At 37.1% G+C, this 19774-nt stretch overlaps 1 protein-coding gene across 4 annotated transcripts in view; it reads left to right on the top strand.

The window, feature by feature from the left end:
* GAREM1 (GRB2 associated regulator of MAPK1 subtype 1) overlaps positions 1 to 19774 on the top strand; it is a 204030-nt gene that overhangs the window by 160829 nt on the left and 23427 nt on the right. The gene's annotated exons all lie outside the window — the stretch shown is intronic.

The following is a 19774-nucleotide window of genomic DNA, read 5'->3' on the forward strand; positions in this document are numbered from 1 at the left end:
TTTGCAGGCCATACAGTCCCTGTTGCAGCTACTCAACATTGCCAGTGGAGAGTGAAAGCAGCCACAGACCGTGCAGAAACAAATGGGTGTAGCAGTGTCCTAATAAAACTTTATTTACAAAGTCTTGTGGTGGGCCAGAGTTGGACTGTGGGCAGTAGTTTGCTGACCTCTGATCTGTGTTATTATAAGCTTAACTAGATGCCAGCTGGAAGTAAAAGGGATAAACCAAAAATTAAAATTAATAGCCAGTGAATCTTCATAAGGACCCTTGGTGACCAAAGTCAGGAGAATAAAATAACTGAAACCTTGAAGCTACAGGTCCTGTAGGAAAAGACAGTCAGCTTTCATACGTGCCAAGTACTGTCATGTATAAGTGATATATTAGCTTAAAAGAAAACCCTCTTCTATATTCTTCAAAACTGTCAAGGTCATAAAAAACAAGGCAAGATAAAGAAACTCACAGAACAGAGGACTAGATGCAATGTGGTATCCTGGTTTGGTCCAGGAACAGAAAAAGGACATTCATGGAAAAATTTAGTGAAATCCAAATAAAGCTTATAATGTAGTTAATAGATTGTACCAATGTTCATTTCTTAGCTTTGATAATGTGCCATGGTTTTGTAAGATGTTAACAGGAGAAGCTAGGTGAAGCGTATACAGGAACGCTCTGTACTGCCTTTGCAACTTTTCTACAAATCTGAAATTATTCCAAATAAAAAGTTAAATTTAATTTATTTATTATTAATTAATTGATTTAAATTCCGAAACTTACTCCAATATAGAAGTCCAGGTGAATGCTGAGTCTGAAAATAAACACAGCTAAGTTGAGGTCTTGTTAAAAAATAATAATAATAACACTTATCTGAGTCCACTTAAATGGATTTTAAACCTTAGGAGCCTGAACTGCTGTGCTGCCATTTATGTACTGATAATGCCTCCTTTAGAGGGATTCCCTTCACTCCAGAGACGACAGAACTGTTTGTTTTATATAGCACTAATGTTGATCGACAAACTCCTTTTCCCAAAGGTTAAAATTATATAGAGATGACCCAGAATGGGTAAAAAATTATTTACAAGGATTCTTACTACCTAGTTTTCTAAAGACATAATGATTCCTACTCAGTAAGCAATATGAACAATGTCAGTCACTTGACCCAAGATGCTTTTTTATTAACATAAAAGAAAAAATCCATCTCAGGCTTAATGTAAGCCTGATACTAAAATGTGATAAAGATAACATAATAATAAAACTGTAGACTAATCTCACCTGTGACTAAGATACCTCAATCATAGATCAAATGCTATCCAGGAGAATCATGCAGTATATTTTTTAAGTGCAACATGATCACGTCGAGATTTTTTCGGGCATGAAGTGTTGTTTTACTATTTGGGAATCTACTACTAAAATATAAAATACATCAAAATGAAAAATAAACATGACTATCTTATTGGATACAGAAACAGCATTTGGTAAAAGAAATTAATTTCATTGTAGAAACTTTTAGAAAACTAGAATTGGAAAGACACATCACTAATAAGATTTTTTTAAATATCCATTTCAAACCAACAAATTTCTCATAGTTGATATTAAAACACAGATGATATTCACATTAAAATGTGAAACAACACTCTTGCCACCACCACTCTATTGTGGGGAGAAAGGATGAAAACTTTAAAAATGAAAACAAATTTTTCGACTGCATAAGATATAATTACCTAGGAATCCCAAGAGAATCAACTGGGAAAAACTATTACAATAAGATTACTGGACACACAGAATAGCAGCAAAGTATATTCAACAAGACAGTAAACAGTAATGTTCAGGGATTGATAACAAAGGCAAATTTAAATACTAATAAGGGAAATAAAAGATATGAATACATGGTGAGAGTTTTCATGTGCCTATTTGGAAATACTAATATAATGATGTTACTTCTTGTCAAAACACCATGTAGGTGTACTTCCAGTAAAATTACCAATGCAAACCATGGACAGGATGATTCTAAAGTTCATCTGGAAAAATAGGCAAAAATATCTAAAATTTCCTATTGCCATGTTTTCTTTTAAGTTTTTATTTTTAAATAATTTCAATCTTAAAGAATTATTGCAAGAATAATATAAGATCTCCCTAACCACTTTAGATTCACCAACTGTTAACATTTTGCACATTTGTTTTATCATCCTCTACTCCTGCATGTGCATATACGTACATATGTATGTTATGTTTTTCTGAACCATTCAAAAGTGAATTGCCTACATTATGCCCTTTGCCCCTTAATAGTGTATATTTCCTAAGCATAAGGATATTTTCTTATGTAACCACGGTACGTTGATAACAATACTTTTATTTACAGTCTGTATTCTAACTTTGCCAAGTGTCCCAATGTCGTACTTTATAGTATTTTTGTTTCTTCCAGTACAGAATCCATTCCAGAATCATGTATGGCATTTACTTCTCATTTCTCTTTATTTCACTTTAATCTGGAACAGTTCTTCAACCTTTCTTTGTCTTTCATCACATGGATGTTTTTCAAGAATACACACCAGATATTTTATAGAATATTTCTCAGTTTGGGTTTTTCTGATATTTCCTCATGATTAGATTCTAGTAATGAATGCGCTTTTAAGGTGGAATGTTATGTGACTGAGGTCCTGAACTTCTCAGGGAATCATATCCAGAGGTACGTGATGTGAACATGCTTCTCTTTGGTAATATTAAGTTTTATCACTTGGTCAAGATGTGTCCGGTTTCTACCCTCTACAATTACTTTTCCTCCCCTGGTAATTAATTACCTTCTGGGGATGACATTTTAAGACCTTGCACATTATCTATTACCTTAATCAAACTTGTATAAATTCAGTATTAATGATTCTAGTGTATAATCTTTACTGTAATAGATGATACAAAATTATGATTTTTTTCAATTCCACCACTTCTTTACATTTGTCAGCTTTTCCCCCATTCATTTTTTTCATTCATTCATCTTTTTGTTAACAATATGGACTTAGACGTTCCTGTTTTATTCAATAGATTATAACTCATTACAGTCTTCATTTACTGTGGTACTCAAACTGTCCCAGATTTAGCCAGTGGGGGCTAGTTCAGGCTGGCTCCTGTGTCTTTTTGACATGATCCCATCATCTTATGAGCACTTTCTGGCACAACAGAATGTTCCAAGCTAATCTTGTATCTTTCCTGCCCTAGCCCTGGAATCAGTCATTTGTCCCAGGAGCCCTAGTTCCTTTTAATGGGGAATGAGTTGGGCACTAAGTATACTTGGCGGTAGTTGGAATCTTTGCTTCTAGTCCCTTGGAAAGAACAAAGCTAAGTAGTATGTGTGTGTGTGTGGTTTCTTCAATTATGAGTTGGTACTAATACCTCCAATTCCAATCCAACCCTGTGGAGTTCTTGCTTGCTTTTCCCAATTCCATACTTCCGTCTCCCCTGCCACGGTGAAAACTCTGGCTCCCAAAATATCGACACATTTACTCATTTGTTCAGTCCTACAATACACATAGAGTTGTTTGAGAATCACTGTACCTATACCCCTATACAAAACAAATCTACTAAAAAGAACACAATCTTGGTTGGTCTTTTCTTTTCCCTACTTGTAGTATATAGTCAGTGTTCCAAAGTTACTTGGATTATTTCCCTGTCCCCAGGGCTGTTAGTTTATTCATTTGAAATACAGTTGGGTTCATCTGTTTCCATTTGCATTCAGCTTTTTTTTTTAATTTCTTGTTAACTTTTATTGTACTTTTTTAATATATAGACCATTAGCATACTTCCTAAAAGACAAAACTCTATAGCAAGGTTTACTCACAGAGGTGTCACTCTCCCCCATGTCCCTTCCTCCCTCCCCTCCCTCCTGTAAGTGGCCAATTTCATTGTTTTCTGGTTTATTTTTCTTGTGTTACTTAAAAAGAAAATAAGCAGAAATACACACACACACACACACATACACTTTTCCTTCTTTCTTAAACAAAAAGGCAATATACCATAAATTTTCACGTGCTTTGCTTTTTTTTTAACTTAGTATATCCTGGAATTTATTTCATACCAACTCACTGAACTAACAGTACTCATTCATTTTCACATAATATCATTTCGTGTGTGTACCATAGTTTATTCAGTCAATTGTCGATGTTTGAGCATTGAAATAGGTTCCAGTATTTTACAAATACAAATGATGCTACAACGAATAACCTTGTACATGGGTATTTTCATACGGTTGGAGAAATGTCTTCAGGGTAAATTCCTAAAAGTAGCATTGCTGGGTGGAGGGATAAATGCATGAATAGTTTGGTTAGATATTGCCAAATTCCCGGCCACCGGGCTTGTACTATTTGCATTTCCACCAGCTATGAACAAGAGTGCCTGTTTCCCCATAGCTTTACCAACTGAGGGCAGTGTCAAGCTTTTGAATATTTATCAGTGTTCTAGGTGAGAAATGGTATATCAGTGTAATTATAGTTTACCTTTCTGTTTAGTATAAGAAAAGTTGAACATCTTTTCATAGATGTATCTTTTTAGTAGATTGATTTTTCATGGCTTTTCTGTTTTTCTGGAGGTTTGGGGGTCTTTTTTAAAAACTGCTTATGTATTAGGGATGTTGGCTCTTTTTCTGTCATATACACTGGAAATATTTTCTGTCAGTCTGTTATTTGACTTTTGACTTTGCTTCTCTTGTTTATTTATTTCCATCTAAAAACTTTGAGTCAGAATAACCACAAGTGAGGGCTTTTGTCATCAGATCTCAAAATGTATGACAAAGATACAGGAATTAAAACAGTATTGTTATGATAGGAAAATAGGCAGAAAGGTCATAGGGTAAAATGGCCCCTAAATAAATGCTAATATATGTATACATTTGAGTGTATGTGTTTTATAAATTTAATATATAATAAAAGTGGCACTTCAAATCAGTGATGAAAGGGATGGTTATTTGGAAATGTACTGGACACTCAGTTAACTATTTAAAAAACTGAAGTCAGATCCCTACCTTAAATAATCCACCAAAAAAATTAAATAAGTTAAATATTTAATAAATGAAACCATCAAAATGCCGGAAGAAAATATTGGTTAATGATATCAACATTTCTCAACCTGAGCACCAGTGAAAATTGGACTGGATAAATCTTTGCTGTAGGACTGTCCTGTGCCTTGTAGCATGTTTACCACCATTCTTTGTACCCACTAGGTGTAAGCACCCTCCCAGTCATGGCCATCAAAAATGTCTGAAGACACCGTCAGATGTCCCCGGGGGGGGGGGGAGGGCAAAACCACTCCTAGATCAGAACCTTGATCTATATCTTCTCAACAAGTAGACACATAACACCCAAGAATGAAATCACAAAGGAAATGTTTGAAAATGCTGCATAGAAAAAAACTTGAATACTTAAAGGCATAAAATTGAAATTCAAGCAACATATTGGAAAATGTATAGCATAAATGACATTCACATTGCATAAATAGTAATCAATAAGGTAGCCATCACAACAGAAAAATGGGTGAGGGACACAAGTAGACAATTCACAGAGGAAAAACTCTAAATAGCTTGATAAATAAATACCAAAAAATATTCATAATACTAATATTCAAGCATATTCAACATAAGACATAAATAAATGCAGGACACATGCTTTACTTTTAATATTGGTAAACATTAAATTTATTCAGCATGGGTATGGGGAAACATAACTTCATAGAGTAGAAATATGTCTATGTATAACATTGATGAAGTTCAATGGGTAACACATTATTAGACCTTTTACATGTATACATAGCTTTGTCCATGCAATTCTACTTCTGAGACTTTATCCTAAGGAAATAATTGAAGTGTAAAAAAGTTTGCTGCAGTACTATTTATACTTGCTAAAAATTGGGAAATCCCATCTGTCTAACAATAAGGAATTGGTCAAATGAATTAAGGCATATCCATATATAATGGAATATGTTAGGTTAGTATTACAATTGATGGAGTATATGCACAGGAAAATGGATAAATTACAGTGAGAAGCAGAGCAATAAAACTATGTGTATTTATATATCTCTGAGATAGACTGATACACTCATTTCTGTTTTTTTTTATTTCATTCTTTTTAATTGCTGAGTAGTATTCCAATGTATATATGTACCACATCATCTTTATCCGTTCATCTGTCGATGGACATTTAAGTTGCTTCCGTGTCTTGGCTATTGTAAACAGCGCTGTGGTGAACATTGGGATGCATGTATCCTTTCAAACCATGATTTCCTCTGGATGTATGCCCAGGAGTGGGATTGGTGGGTCATATGGTAGCTCCATTTTTAGTTTCTTAAGGAACCTCCATACTGTTCTCCATAGTGGCTGCACCAATTTACATTCCCAGCAATGGTGCAGGAGGGTTCCCTTTTCTCCACACCCTTGCCAGCATTTATTGTTTGTAGACTTTTTGACGATGGCCATTCTGAGTGGTGTGAGGTGATACCTCATTGTAGTTTTGATTAGCATTTCTCTAATAATTAGCGATGTTGAGCATCTTTTCATGTGCCTCTTGGCCATCTATATATCTTCTTTGGGGAAATGTCTATTTATGTCTTCTGCCCATTTTTTGATTCGGTTGTTTTGGGTTTTTTTTATGTCAAGCCGCATGACCTGTTTGTAAAATTTAGAGACTAATCCCTTGTCGCTCACATTGTTTGCAAATATTTTCTCCCATTCTGTAGGTTGTTTTCTCATTTTGTTTATGGTTTCCTTTGCTGTGCAAAAGCTTTTGAGTTTAATTAGGCCCCAGTTGTTTATTTTTGTTTTTATTTCCAGTACTCTAGGAGGCGGATCATAAAAGATATTGCTGAGATTTATGTCAAAGAGTGTTCGGCCTATGTTTTCCTCTAAGAGTTTTGTAGTATCTGGTCTTACATTTAGGGCTTTAATCCATTTTGAGCTTATTTTTGTGTATGTTGTTAAAGGATGTTCTAATTTCATTTTTTTACATGTAGCTGTCCAATTTTCCCAGCACCATTTATTAAAGAGACCATCTTTCCTCCATTGTATAGCCTTGCTTTCTTTGTCATAGGTTAATTGCCCATAGGTACATGGGTTTATTTCTGGGCTTTCCACTCTGTTCCATTAATCTGTATTTCTGTTTTTGTGCCTGTACGGTACTGTTTTGGTGACTGTAGCTTTGTAGTATAGACTGAAGTCAGGGAGCCTGATTCTTCCAGCTCCATTTTTCTGTCCCAAGATTGCTTTGGCTATCTGGGGTATTTTGTGTCTCCATACAAATTTTAAGATTTTTTTGTTTCAGTTCTGTGAAAAATGCCACTGGTAAATTGATAGGGATTGCATTGAATCTGTAGGTTGCCTTGGGTGGTATGGCCATTTTAACAATATTGATTCTTCCAATCCAAGAACATGGTATATCTTTCCAGCTGTTTGTATCATCTTCACTTTCTTTCATCAGTTTCTTATAGCTTCAGAGTACAGATCTTTTGCCTTAGACAGGGATATTCCTAGGTATTTTATTCTTTTTGCTACAATGGTAAATGGGATTGTTTCTTTAATTTCTTTTTCTGATCTTTTGTTGTTAGTGTATAGAAATGCAACAGATTTATGTGTATTAATTTTGTATCCTGTAACTTTACCTAATTCAGTAATGAGCTCTATTAGTTTTCTGGTAGCATCTTTAGGATTTTTTATGTATAGTATCATGTCATCTGCAAACACTGACAGTTTTCCTTCTTATTTTCCAATTTGGATTCCTTTTATTTTTTTTATCCTTCTCTGATTGCCATAGCTAGGGACTTCCAAAACTATGTTGAATAAAAGTGGCGAGAGTGGACATCCTTGTCTTGTTACTGATCCTTTCCCCATTGAGTATGATGCTAGCTCTAGGTTTATCATATGTGGCCTTTATTACGTTGAGGGATGTTCCCTCTATACCCAGTTTCTGGAGAGTTTTCGTCATAAATGGGTGTTGAATTTTGTCAAAAGCTTTTCCTGCATCTATTGAGATGATCACATGGGTTTTGGGGGGTTTTTTTATTTTTATTTTACTTATTTATTTTTATACAGCAGGTTCTTACTAGTCATCCATTTTATACACATCAATGTATACATGTAAATCCCAATCTCCCAATTCATCGCACCACCACCACCACCACCACCACCCCTGCTGCTTCCCCCCCCCCTTAGTGTCCACACGTTTGCTCTCTACATTTGTGTCTCTATTTCTGCCCTGCAAACCAGTTCATCTGTACCATTTTTCTAGGTTCCACATATATGCATTAATATACAACAGTTTTTCTCTTTCTGACTAACTTCACTCTGTATGACAGTCTCTAGATTCATCCATGTCTCTACAAATGACCTAATTTCGTTCCTTTTTATGGCTGAGTAATATTCCATTGTATATATGTACCACATCTTCTTTATCCATTCGTCTGTCGATGGGCATTTAGGTTGCATCCATGACCTGGCTATTGTAAATAGTGCACAAAAGAACACTGGGGTGCGTGTGTCTTTTTCAATTATGGTTTTCTCTGGGTATATGCCCAATAGTGGGATTGCTGGGTCATATGGTAATTCTATTTCTAGTTTTGTAAGGAACTTCCATACTGTTCTCCATAGTGGCTGTATCAATTTACATTCCCACCAATAGTGCAAGAGGGTTCCCTTTTCTCCACACCCTCTCCAGCATTTGTTGTTTGTAGATTTTCTGATGATGCCCATTCTAGCTGGTGTGAGGTGATACCTCATTGTAGTTTTGATTTGCATTTCTCTAATAATTAGTGATGTTGAGCAGCTTTTCATATGCTTCTTGGCCATCTGTATGTCCTCTTTAGAGAAATGTCTATTTCGGTCTTCTGCCCATTTTTTGATTGGGTTGTTTTTTTTTAATATTGAGCTGCATGAGCTGTTTATATATTTTGGAGATTAATCCTTTGTCTGTTGACGCATTTGCAAATGTTTGCTCCCATTCTGAGGCTTCTCTTTTCGTCTTGTTTGTAGTTTGCTTTGCAAAAGCTTTGAAGTTTCATTAGGTCCCATTTGTTTATTTTTGTTTTTATTTCCATTACTCTAGTAGGTGGATCAGAAAGGATCTTGCTGTGATTTATGTTAAAGAGTGTTCTTCCTATGTTTTCCTCTAAGAGTTTTATAGTGTCTGGTCTTACATTTAGGTCTCTAATACATTTTGAGTTTATTTTTGTGTATGGTGTTAGGGCGTGTTCTAATTTCATTCTTTTACATGTAGCTGTCCAGTTTTCCCAGCAGTGCTTATTGAAGAGACTGTCTTTTCTCCATTGTATATCCTTGCCTCCTTTGTCATAAATTAGTTTACCATAGGTGCGTGGGTTTATCTCTGGGCTTTCTATGCTGTTCCATTGATCTATATTTCTGTTTTTGTGCCAGTACCATATTGTCCTGATTAGTGTACCTTTGTAGTATAGTCTGAAGTAAGGGAGTCTGATTCCTCCAGCTCTGGTTTTTTCCCTCAAGACTGCTTTGGCTATTCGGGGTCTTTTGTGTCTCCATACAAATTTTAAGATTTTTTGTTCTAGTTCTGTAAAAAATGCCATTGGTAATTTGATGGGGATTGCCTTGAATCTGTAGATTGCTTTGGGTAGTATAGTCATTTTCACAATGTTGATTCTTCCAATCCAACAACATGGTATATCTCTCCATCTGTTGGTTTCATCTTCAGACTCTTTCAGTGTCTTATAGTTCTGTGCATACAGGTCTTTTGTCTCCCTAGGTAGGTTTATTCCTAGGTATTTATTCTTTTTCTTGCAGTGGTAAATGGGACTATTTCCTTCACTTCTTTCAGATTTTTCATCATTAGTGTATAGGAATGCAGGAGATTTCTGTGCATTAATTTTGTATCCTGCTACTTTACCAAACTCATTGATTAGCTCTAGTAGTTTTCTGGTGGCATCTTTAGGATTCTCTATGTATAGTATCATGTCATCTGCAAACAGTGACCGTTTTGCTTCTTCTTTTCCAATTTGTATTCCTTTTATTTCGTTTTCTTCTCTGATTGCATGGCTAGGACTTCCAAAACTATGTTGAATAATAGTGGCGAGAGTGGACATCCTTGTCTCGTTCCTGATCTTAGAGGAAATGCTTTCAGTTTTTCACCATTGAGAATGATGTTTGCTGTGGGTTTGTCATATATGGCCTTTATTATGTTGAGGGAGGTTCCCTCTGTGCCCACTTTCTGGAGAGTTTTTATCGTAAATGGGTATCGAATTTTGTCAAAAGCGTTTTCTGCATCTATTGAGATGATCATATGGTTTTCCTCCTTCAATTTTTTAATATGGTGTACCACATCGATTGATTTGTGTATATTGAAGAATCCTTGCATCCCTGGGATAAATCCCACTTGATGATGGTATATGATCCTTTTAATGTGTTGTTGGATTCTGTTTGCTAGTATTTTGTTGAGGATTTTTGCATCTATATTCATCAGTGATATTGGTCTATAATTTTCTTTTTTTGTAGTGTCTTTGTCTGGTTTTGGTATCAGGGTGATGGTGGCCTCATAGAATGAGTTTGGGAGTATTCCTTCCTCTGCAATTTTTTGGAAGAGTTTGAGAAGGATGGGTGTTAGCTCTTCTCTAAATGTTTGATAGAATTCACCTGTGAAGCCATGTGGACCAGAAGTTTTGTTTGTTGCAAGATTCTTAATCACAGTTTCAATTTCATTACTTGTGATTGGTCTGTTCATATTTTCTATTTCTTCCTGGTTCAGTCTTGGAAGGTTCTACCTTTCTAAGAATTTGTCCATTTCTTCCAAATTGTCCATTTTATTGGCATAGAGTTGCTGTAGTAGTCTCTTAGGATGCTTTGTATTTCTGTGGTGTCTGTTGTAACTACTCCTCTTTCATTTGTATTTTATTAATTGAGTCCTCTCCCTCTTTTTTTTGATGAGTCTGGCTAATAGTTTATCAACTTTGTTTATCTTCTCAAAGAACCAGCTTTTAGTTTCATTGACCTTTGTCACTGTTTTCTTCGTTTCTATTTCATTTATTTCTGCTCTGATCTTTATGATTTCTTTCCTTCTGCTAACTTTGGGTTTTGTTTGTTCTTCTTTCTCTAGTTCTTTAGGTGTAAGGTTAGATTGTTTATTTGAGATTTTTCTCATTTCTTGATGTAGGCTTGTATTGCTATAAACTTCCCTCTTAGAACTGCCTTTGCTGCATCCCATAGGTTTTGGATCATCATGTTTTCATTGTCATTTATCCCTAGGTATTTCTTTATTTCCTCTTATTTCTTCAGTGATCTCTTGGTTATTTAGTAACATACTGTTCAGCCTCCATGTGTTTGTGTTTTTTACATTTTTTTCCCAGTAATTGATTTCTAATCTCATAGCATGGTGGTCAGAAAAGATGCTTGATATGATTTCAATTTTCTTAAATTTACTGAAGCTTAATTTGTGACCCAAGATGTGATCTATCCTGGAGGATGTTCCATGTGCACTAGAGAAGAAAGTGTAATCTGCTGTTTTTGGATGGAATGTCCTATAAATATCAATTAAATCTATCTGGCCTGTTGTGTCATTTAAAGCTTCTGTTTCCTTGTTAATTTTCCGTTTGGATGATCTGTCCATTTGTGTAAGTGAGGTGTTAGGAGTCCCCCACTATTATTGTCTTACTGTCGATTTCCTCTTTTATAGCTCTTAGCAGTTGCCTTATGTATTGAGGTGCTCCTATGTTGGGTGCATATATATTTATAATTGTTATATCTTCTTCTTGGATTGATCCCTTGATCATTATGTAGTGTCCTTCCTTGTCTCTTGTAACATTTTCTTTTAAAGTCTATTTTATCTGATATGAGTATTGCTACTCCAGCTTTCTTTGGATTTCCCTTTGCATGGAATATCTTTTTCCATCCCCTCACTTTCAGTCTGTATGTGTCCCTAGGTCTGAAGTGGGTCTCTTATTGACAGCATATATATGGGTCTTGCTTTTGTATCCATTCAGCAAGCCTGTGTCTTTTGGTTGGAGCATTTAATCCATTCACGTTTAAAGTAATTATCGATATGTATGTTCCTGTGACCATTTTCTTAATTGTTTTGGGTTTGTTTTTGTAGGTCCTTTTCTTCTCTTGTGTTTCCCACTTAGAGAAGTTCCTTTAGCATTTGTTGTAGAGCTGGTTTAGTGGTGCTGAATTCTCTTAGCTTTTGCTTGTCTGTAGAGCTTTTGATTTCTCCATCAAATCTGAATGACATCCTTGCCAGGTAGAGTAATCTTGGTTGTAGGTTCTTCCCTTTCATCACTTTAAGTATATCATGCCACTCCCTTCTGGCTTGTAGAGCTTTTGCTGAGAAATCAGCTCTTAACCTTATGGGAGTTCCCTTGTATGTTATTTGTCATTTTTCTCTTGCTGCTTTCAATAATTTTTCTTTGCCTTTAATTTTTGCCAATTTGATTACTATGTGTATTGGCGTGTTTCTCCTTGGTTTTATCCTGTATGGGACTCTCTGCACTTCCTGGACTTGGGTGGCTATTTCCTTTCCCATGTTAGGGAAATTTTCAACTATAATCTCTTCAAATATTTTCTCGGGTCCTTTCTCTGTCTTCTCCTTCTGGGACCCCTATAATGTGAATGTTGTTGTGTTTAATGTTGTCCCAGAGGTCTCTTAGGCTGTCTTCATTTCTTCTCATTCTTTTTTCTTTATTCTGTTCTGCAGCAGTGAATTCCACCATTCTGTCTTCCAGGTCACTTACCCGTTCTTCTGCCTCAGTTATTCTCCTATTGATTCCTTCTAGTGTATTTTTCATTTCAGTTCTTGTGTTGTTCATCTTCATTTCTTTGTTCTTTAATTCTTCTAGATCTTTGTTAACCATTTCTTGCATCTTCTCAATCTTTGCCTCCATTCTTTTCCCGAGGTCCTGGGTCATCTTCACTATCATTATTCTGATTTCTTTTTCTGGAAGGTTGCCTATCCGCACTTCATTAAGTTGTATTTCTGGTGTTTTATCTTGTTCCTTCATCTGGTACATAGCCCTCTGCCTTTTCATCGCCTATCTTCCTGTGAATGTGGTTTTTGTTCCACAGGCTGCAGGATTGTAGTTCTTGCTTCTCCTGTCTGCCCTCTGGTGGATGAGGCTGTCTAAGAGGCTTGTGCAAGTTTCCTGATGGGAGGGACTGGTGGTGGGTACAGCTGGCTTTTGCTTTGGTGGGCAGAGCTCAGTAAAACTTTAATCCACTTGTCTGCTGATGGGTGGGGCTGGGTTCCCTCCCTGTTGGTTGTTTGGCCTGAGACAACCCAACACTGCAGCCTACCCGGGCTCTTTGGTGGGGCTAATGGCAGACTCTGGGAGGGCTCATGCCAAGGAGTACTTCCCAGAATTTCTGTGCCAGTGTCCTTGTCCTCACAGTGACACACAGCCGCCCCCAACATCTGCAGCAGACCCTCCAACACTAGCAGGTAGGTCTGTTTCAGTCTCCTATGGGTCACTGCTCCTTCCCCTGGGTCGCGATGAGCACACTACTTTGTGTGTGCCTTCCAAGAGTGGAGTCTCTGTTTCCCCCAGTCCTGTCAAAGTCCTGCAATCAAATCCCGCTTGCCTTCAAAGTCTGATTTCTCTAGGAATTCCTCCTCCCATTGCCGGACCCCCAGATTGGGAAGCCTGACGTGGGGCTCAGAACTTTCACTCCAGTGGGTGGACTTCTGTGGTATAAGTGTTCTCCAGTCTATGAGTCACCCACCCAGGATTTATGGGATTTGATTTTATTGTGTTTGTGCCCCTCCTACCGCCTCATTGTGGCTTCTCCTTTGTCTTTGGATCACATGGGTTTTATTCTTCAGTTTGTTGATGTTCTGTATCACACTGATTGATTTTCAGATATTGAAAAATTCTTGCATCCCTGGGATAAATCCCACTTGATCATGGTGTGTGATCCATTTAAAGTACTGTTGGAAACCACCCAATTAAAAAATGAGTGGAAGATCTAAATAGACATTTCACCAAGGGCATACACATGACCAAGAGGCACATGAAAAGATGCTCAACATCACTAATTATTAGAGAAATCCAAATCAAAACTACAATGAGGTATCACCTCACACCTGACAAAATGGCCATTTTCAAAAAAATGAAACAATAAATGCTGGAAAGGGTGTAGTGAAAGGGAACCCTCCTGCACTGTTGGTGGGAATGTAAATTGATACAACCACTATGGAGAACAGTATGGTGGTTCCTTAAAAAACTAAAAAATTGAACTACCACATGACCCAGCAATCCCACTACTCGGCACATACCCTGAGAAAACTGTAATTCAAAAAGAGACATGTACCACAATGTTCATTGCAGCACTATTTACAATAGCCAGGACATGGAAGCAACCTAAATGGCCATCGACAGATGAATGGATAAAGAAGGTGTGGCACATATATACAATGCAATATTACTCAGCCATAAAAAGAAACGAAATTGAGTTATTTGTAGTGAGGTGGATGGACCTAGAGTCTGTCATAGAGAGTGAAGGAAGTCAGAAAGAGACAAACAGATACCATATGCTAACACATATACATGGAATCTAAAAAAAAAAAAAATGGTACTGATGAACCTAGGGGCAGGGCAGGAATAAAGATGTAGACATAGAAAATGGACTTGAGGACATGAGGGAGGGGGAAGCTGCGGTGAAGTGAGAGTAGCATCAACATATATACACTACCAAATGTAAAACAGATAGCTAGTGGGAAGCAACAGCATAGCACAGGGAGATCAGCTTGGTGCTTTGCAATGACGTAGAGGGGTAGGATAGAGAGGGTGGGAGGGAGGTTCAAGAGGGAGGGGGTATGGGGATATATGTATGCACATGGCTGATTCACTTTGTTGTACAACAGAAACTAAAATAGCATTGTGAAGCAATTATACTCCAATAAAGATGTATTAAAAAAAAACTTTAGTTCTGAAAGCCTTCCAAAAAAAAAAAAAAAGTATTGTTGGATTTAGTTAGCTAGTATTTTGCTGAGTGTTTTTGTGACTGTTCATCAGTGATATTGGCCTGTAATTTTCTTTTTTTGTGGTACCTTTTTCTGGTTTTGGTATCAGGGTGATAGTGGCCTCACAGAATGAGTTGGGAGTGTTCCTTCCTCTGCAAGTTTTTGTAATACTTTCAGAAAGATAGGTGTTCTCTGAATGTTTGATGGAATTTACCTGTGAAGTCATCTGGTCCTGGACTTTTGTTTGTTGGGAGTTCTTTAATCACAGTTTTAATTTGAGTACTTGTGATTGGTCTGTTCATATTTTCTATTTCTTCCTGGTTCAGTCTTGGGAGATGGTACCTTTCAAAGAATTTGCCCATTTCTTGTAGGTTGTCCATTTTATTGGCATATGTGGTAGTCTTTCATGATCCTTTGTATGTCTGTGGTGTCAGTTGTGACTTCTCCTTTGTCATACCTAATTTTATTGATTTGAGTCCTTTCCCCTTTTTTCTTGATGAGTGTGGCTAAAGGTTTATCAGTTTTGTTTATCTTTTCAAAGAACCAGCTTTTAGTTTCATTGATCTTTTCTGCTTTTTCTTCATCCTTATTTCTGCTCTGATCTTTATGATTTCTTTCCGTCTACTAACTTTGGGTTTTGTTTGTTCTTATTTTTCTAGTTGCTTTAGGTGTAACGTTAGATTATTTATTTGAGATTTTTCTTGTTTCCTGAGGTAAGATTATATTGCAGTAAACTTCCCTCTCAGAACTGCTTTTGCTGAGTCCCATAGGTTTTGGATCGTCACGCTTTTGTTTTCATTTGTCTTTAGGTATTTTTTGATTTCCTCTTTAATTTCTTCAGTGATCCATTGGTTTAGGAGCATATTGTTTAGCCTCCATCTGTTTGTGTTTTTACAGTCTTTTTTTTGTAGTTGATTTCTAATCTCATAGTGTTGTGATCGTAAAAGATGCTTAATATGACTTCAGTTTTCTTAAATTTACTCACTTTGTGGCCCAGCATGTGATTAGTCCTGGAGAATGTTCCACATGCACTTGAGAAGAATTTGTAATTCTGCTGCTTTTGGATGGAATGCTCTATAAATATCAGTTAAGTCCATCTAGTCTAATGTGTCATTTAAGGCCTGTGTTTCCTTATTGATCTTCTGTCTGGATGATCTGTCCATTGATGAAAGTAGGGTGTTAAAGTCCTCCACTATGTATTACTGTCGATTACTCCTTTTATGGCTGTTAATATTTGCCTTATATATTGAGGTGCTCCTATGTTGGGTGCATATATATTTACAGTTGTTATATCTTCTTGGATTGATTCCCTTGACCATTATGTAGTGTCCTCCTTTGTCTCTTATAACAGTCTTTATTTTAAAGTCTGTTTTGTCTGATAATGAGTATTGCTACTCCAGCTTTCTTTTGATTTCCATTTGTCTGGAATACCTTTTTCCATCCCATCACTTTCAGTCTGTGTGTGTCCTAGATCTGAAGTGGGTCTCTTGTATACACCATATATACGGGTCTTGTTTTTGTATCCATTTAGCCAGTCTGTGTCTTTTGGTTGGAGCATTTAATCCATTTACATTTAAAGTAATTATCAATATGTATGTTCTTATTGCCATTTTGCTAATTGTTTTTGATTTGTTTTTATAGGTGTTTTTTCTTCCCTTCCTCTTTTGTTCTCTTGTGATTTGACGACTAACTTTAGTGTTGTGTTTGGATTCCTTATTCTTTTTTGTGTGTGTATCTATTGTAGATTTTTGGTTTGCTGTTACCATGAGTTTTTGTTATAGCAGCCTATATATAAACAAGATTGTTTTAAGTTGCTGGTCTTTTAATTTCAAATGCATTTCTAATATCCTGCATTATGCTCTCCTCTTCTCATGATTGCTGGGTTTTTTAAATATTTATTTATTTATTAGCTTGGTTGCTCCGGGTCTTTGTTGGAGCAGTGGGCTCCTTACTTGCAGCTCACAGGATCCTTAGTTGTGGCTTGCGGGCTTCTTAGCTGCAGCACAAGGGCTCCTTAGTTGTGGCATGCAAACTCTTAGTTGCAGCACGCGTGTGGGATCTACTTCCCTGACCAGAGATCGAACTCGGCCCCCTGCATTGAGAGCACGGAGTCTTACCCACTGCACCACCAGGGAAGTCCCCCGTGATTGCTGGTTTTGATATCATATTTGTGTGTGGATGATTTCCTACCTTTACTTTATGTTTGCCTTTACCATTGAGCTTTTCCATTCATAATTTTCTTATTTGTAGTTGTGGCCTTTTCTGCCTAGAGAAGTTCTTTTAGCATTTGTTGCAAAGCTGGTCTGGTGGTGCTGAATTTGAATTCTCTTAGCTTTTTCTTGTCTGTAAAGCTTTTGATTTCTCTGTCAAATCTGAATGAGAACCTTGCTGGGTAGAGTATTCTTGGTTGTAGGTTCTTCCTTTTCATTACTTTAAATATATCATGCCTCTCCCTTCTGGCCTGCAGAGTTTCTACTGAGAAATCAGCTGATAACCTTATGGGAGTTCCCTTCTATGTTATTTGTTGCTTTTCTCGTGTTGCTTTTAGTATTTTTTCTTTGTCTTTAATTTTTGTCAATTTGATTATTGTGTGTCTCAGCATGTTCCTCCTTGGGTTCATCCTGCCTGGGACTCTCAGCACTTCCTCTCCCTGGGTGGACTGTTTCCTTTCCCATGTTAGGGAAGTTTTCAGCTATTATCTCTTCAAATATTTTCTCGGGTATTTTCTCTCTCTCTTCTCCTTCTGGGACCTCTATAATTCAAATATTGGTGCGTTTAATGTTGTCTGAGAGGTCTCTTTGGCTGTCCTCATTTCTTTTCATTTTTTTTTCTTTATTCTGTTCTGCAGCAGTGATTTCCACCATTCTGTCTTCCAGCTCACTTATCCATTCTTCTGCCTCAGTTACTCTGCTAATGATTGCTTCCAGTGTATTTTTCATTTCAGTTTTTGGGTTGTTCATCTCTGTTTGTTTGGTCTTTAGTTCTTCTAGGTCTTTGTTAAACACTTTTTCTGTCTTCTCAATCTGTGCCTCCATCCTTTTTCTGAGATCTTGGATCATCTTTACTATCATTGCTCTAAATTCTTTTTTGGGTAGATTGCCTATCTCCACTTCACTTAGTTGTTCTCTAGGGTTTTATCTTGTTCCTTCATCTGGGACATGCTCCTCTGCCATCTCATTTTGTCTAACTTTCTATGATTGTGGTTTCCTTACTGCAGGCTGCAGGGTTGTAGTTCTTCTGCTGTCTGCCCCCTGGTGGATGAGGCTGTCTAAGAGTCTTGTGCAGGCTTCCTGGGGGCAGGGACTGGTTCCTCCCCACCGGTGGGTGCAGCTGGGTCTTGTTTGTCTGTTGGGCAGGGCTGTGTCAAGGGGCATGTTTAGTGGGCAGCTGTATGCTCAGGAAGACTTTAAGCAGCCTGTCTCTTGATGGATGGGGCTGTGTTCCCTCCCTGTTGATTGTTTGGCCTGAGGTGTCCCAGCACTAGAGCCTACAGGCTGTTGAGTGGGTCCAGGTCTTGGAGAGAAAATGGCCACCTCCTCTAGGGCTCACACCAATTAGTACTCCCCATAACTACTGCCACCAGTGTCTTTGTTGCCGCAGTGAGCCAAAGCTGCCCCCATTGCTGCAGGAGACCCTCCACAGCAGATAGATTTGGCCCAGGCTCTTATGAGGTCACTGCTTTTTTTCCTGGGTCCTGATGCACATGAGACTTTGTGTGCACCCTACAAGAGTGGAGTCTCTGTTTCCCCCAATCCTGTGGAATTCCTGAGATCAAACCCCACTGGCCTTCAAAGCCAGATTCTTTAGGGGCTCCTCCTCCTGTTGCCAGACCCACAGGCTGGGGAGCCTAACATGGGGCTCAGAACTTTCACTCCTGTGGGAGAACTTCTGTGGTACAATTATTCTCCAGTTTGTGGGTCGCCCACCCAGCAGGTATGGGATTTGATTTTATTGCAGTTGTGCCCCCTCCTACCATCTCATTGTGGCTTCTTCTTTGTCTTTGGATGTAGAATGTCTTTTCTGGTAGATTCCAGTGGTTTGTTTTTTTGTCGATGATTGTTCATCAGTTAGTTGTGATTTTGCTGTTTTTGTAAGAAGAAGTGAGCTCACATCTTCTACTCCGCCGTCTTATCTCTGTCTTTTCTTTCCGTTTATATAAAATTGTTAACAGGTTATCTTTAGTGGTCAAGTTGTGTAGAAATTGTTCATTTTTATATCTGTATTTTCTAATATTTCTTCCAATGAATATGAATAGTTTTCAAAATAAATAAAAGAATGGGGAGAAAGAAGACATTTTTAAAATCCTTTGTCCCAATTTTAGAACATTTAATAAAATTAGCAAATTTTTAAAGGTAAAAAATTAGAATTTTAATAGTTTAAAAAGAATTTTCTACAGTGATATTCATGAAAGCATTTTTATAACTGAAAATGATACAATGATAATACTAATGTCCCAAAATAATTATCCATATGGTAGAATATGTAGGAAAAGAAACTAGAAGGATGTTTATCAAACCATTAACCATGGCTGTATCTGCATCAGGTTCATGGGTGTTATTTTTTGTGTGTTTTTCTTCTGTGTTTCCCAAAATGTTACAAATGAATACAGGGTACCTTCTTATTCAGAAAAAAAATGCTTTTAAAAGTCTAAACTAACATCATCTTGTTATTGTTAACCACATAAATATTACAGGAGAAATGGATTGTCTAAATTTAGTATTAAAATAAAACAGCATTTTCCTTTGTGTAGGCATGTGTGTCTTAACAGCATGTTCACTACTTCTCTGTGTGAATAAACTAAAGACAACTACCCTAAAATTTGATTTATCCTATTGTA

Source organism: Monodon monoceros, unplaced genomic scaffold, assembly GCF_005190385.1.
Source record: "Monodon monoceros isolate NGI ecotype Baffin Bay Population unplaced genomic scaffold, NGI_Narwhal_1 Super_Scaffold_1, whole genome shotgun sequence".
Taxonomy (NCBI): Eukaryota; Metazoa; Chordata; class Mammalia; order Artiodactyla; family Monodontidae; genus Monodon; species Monodon monoceros.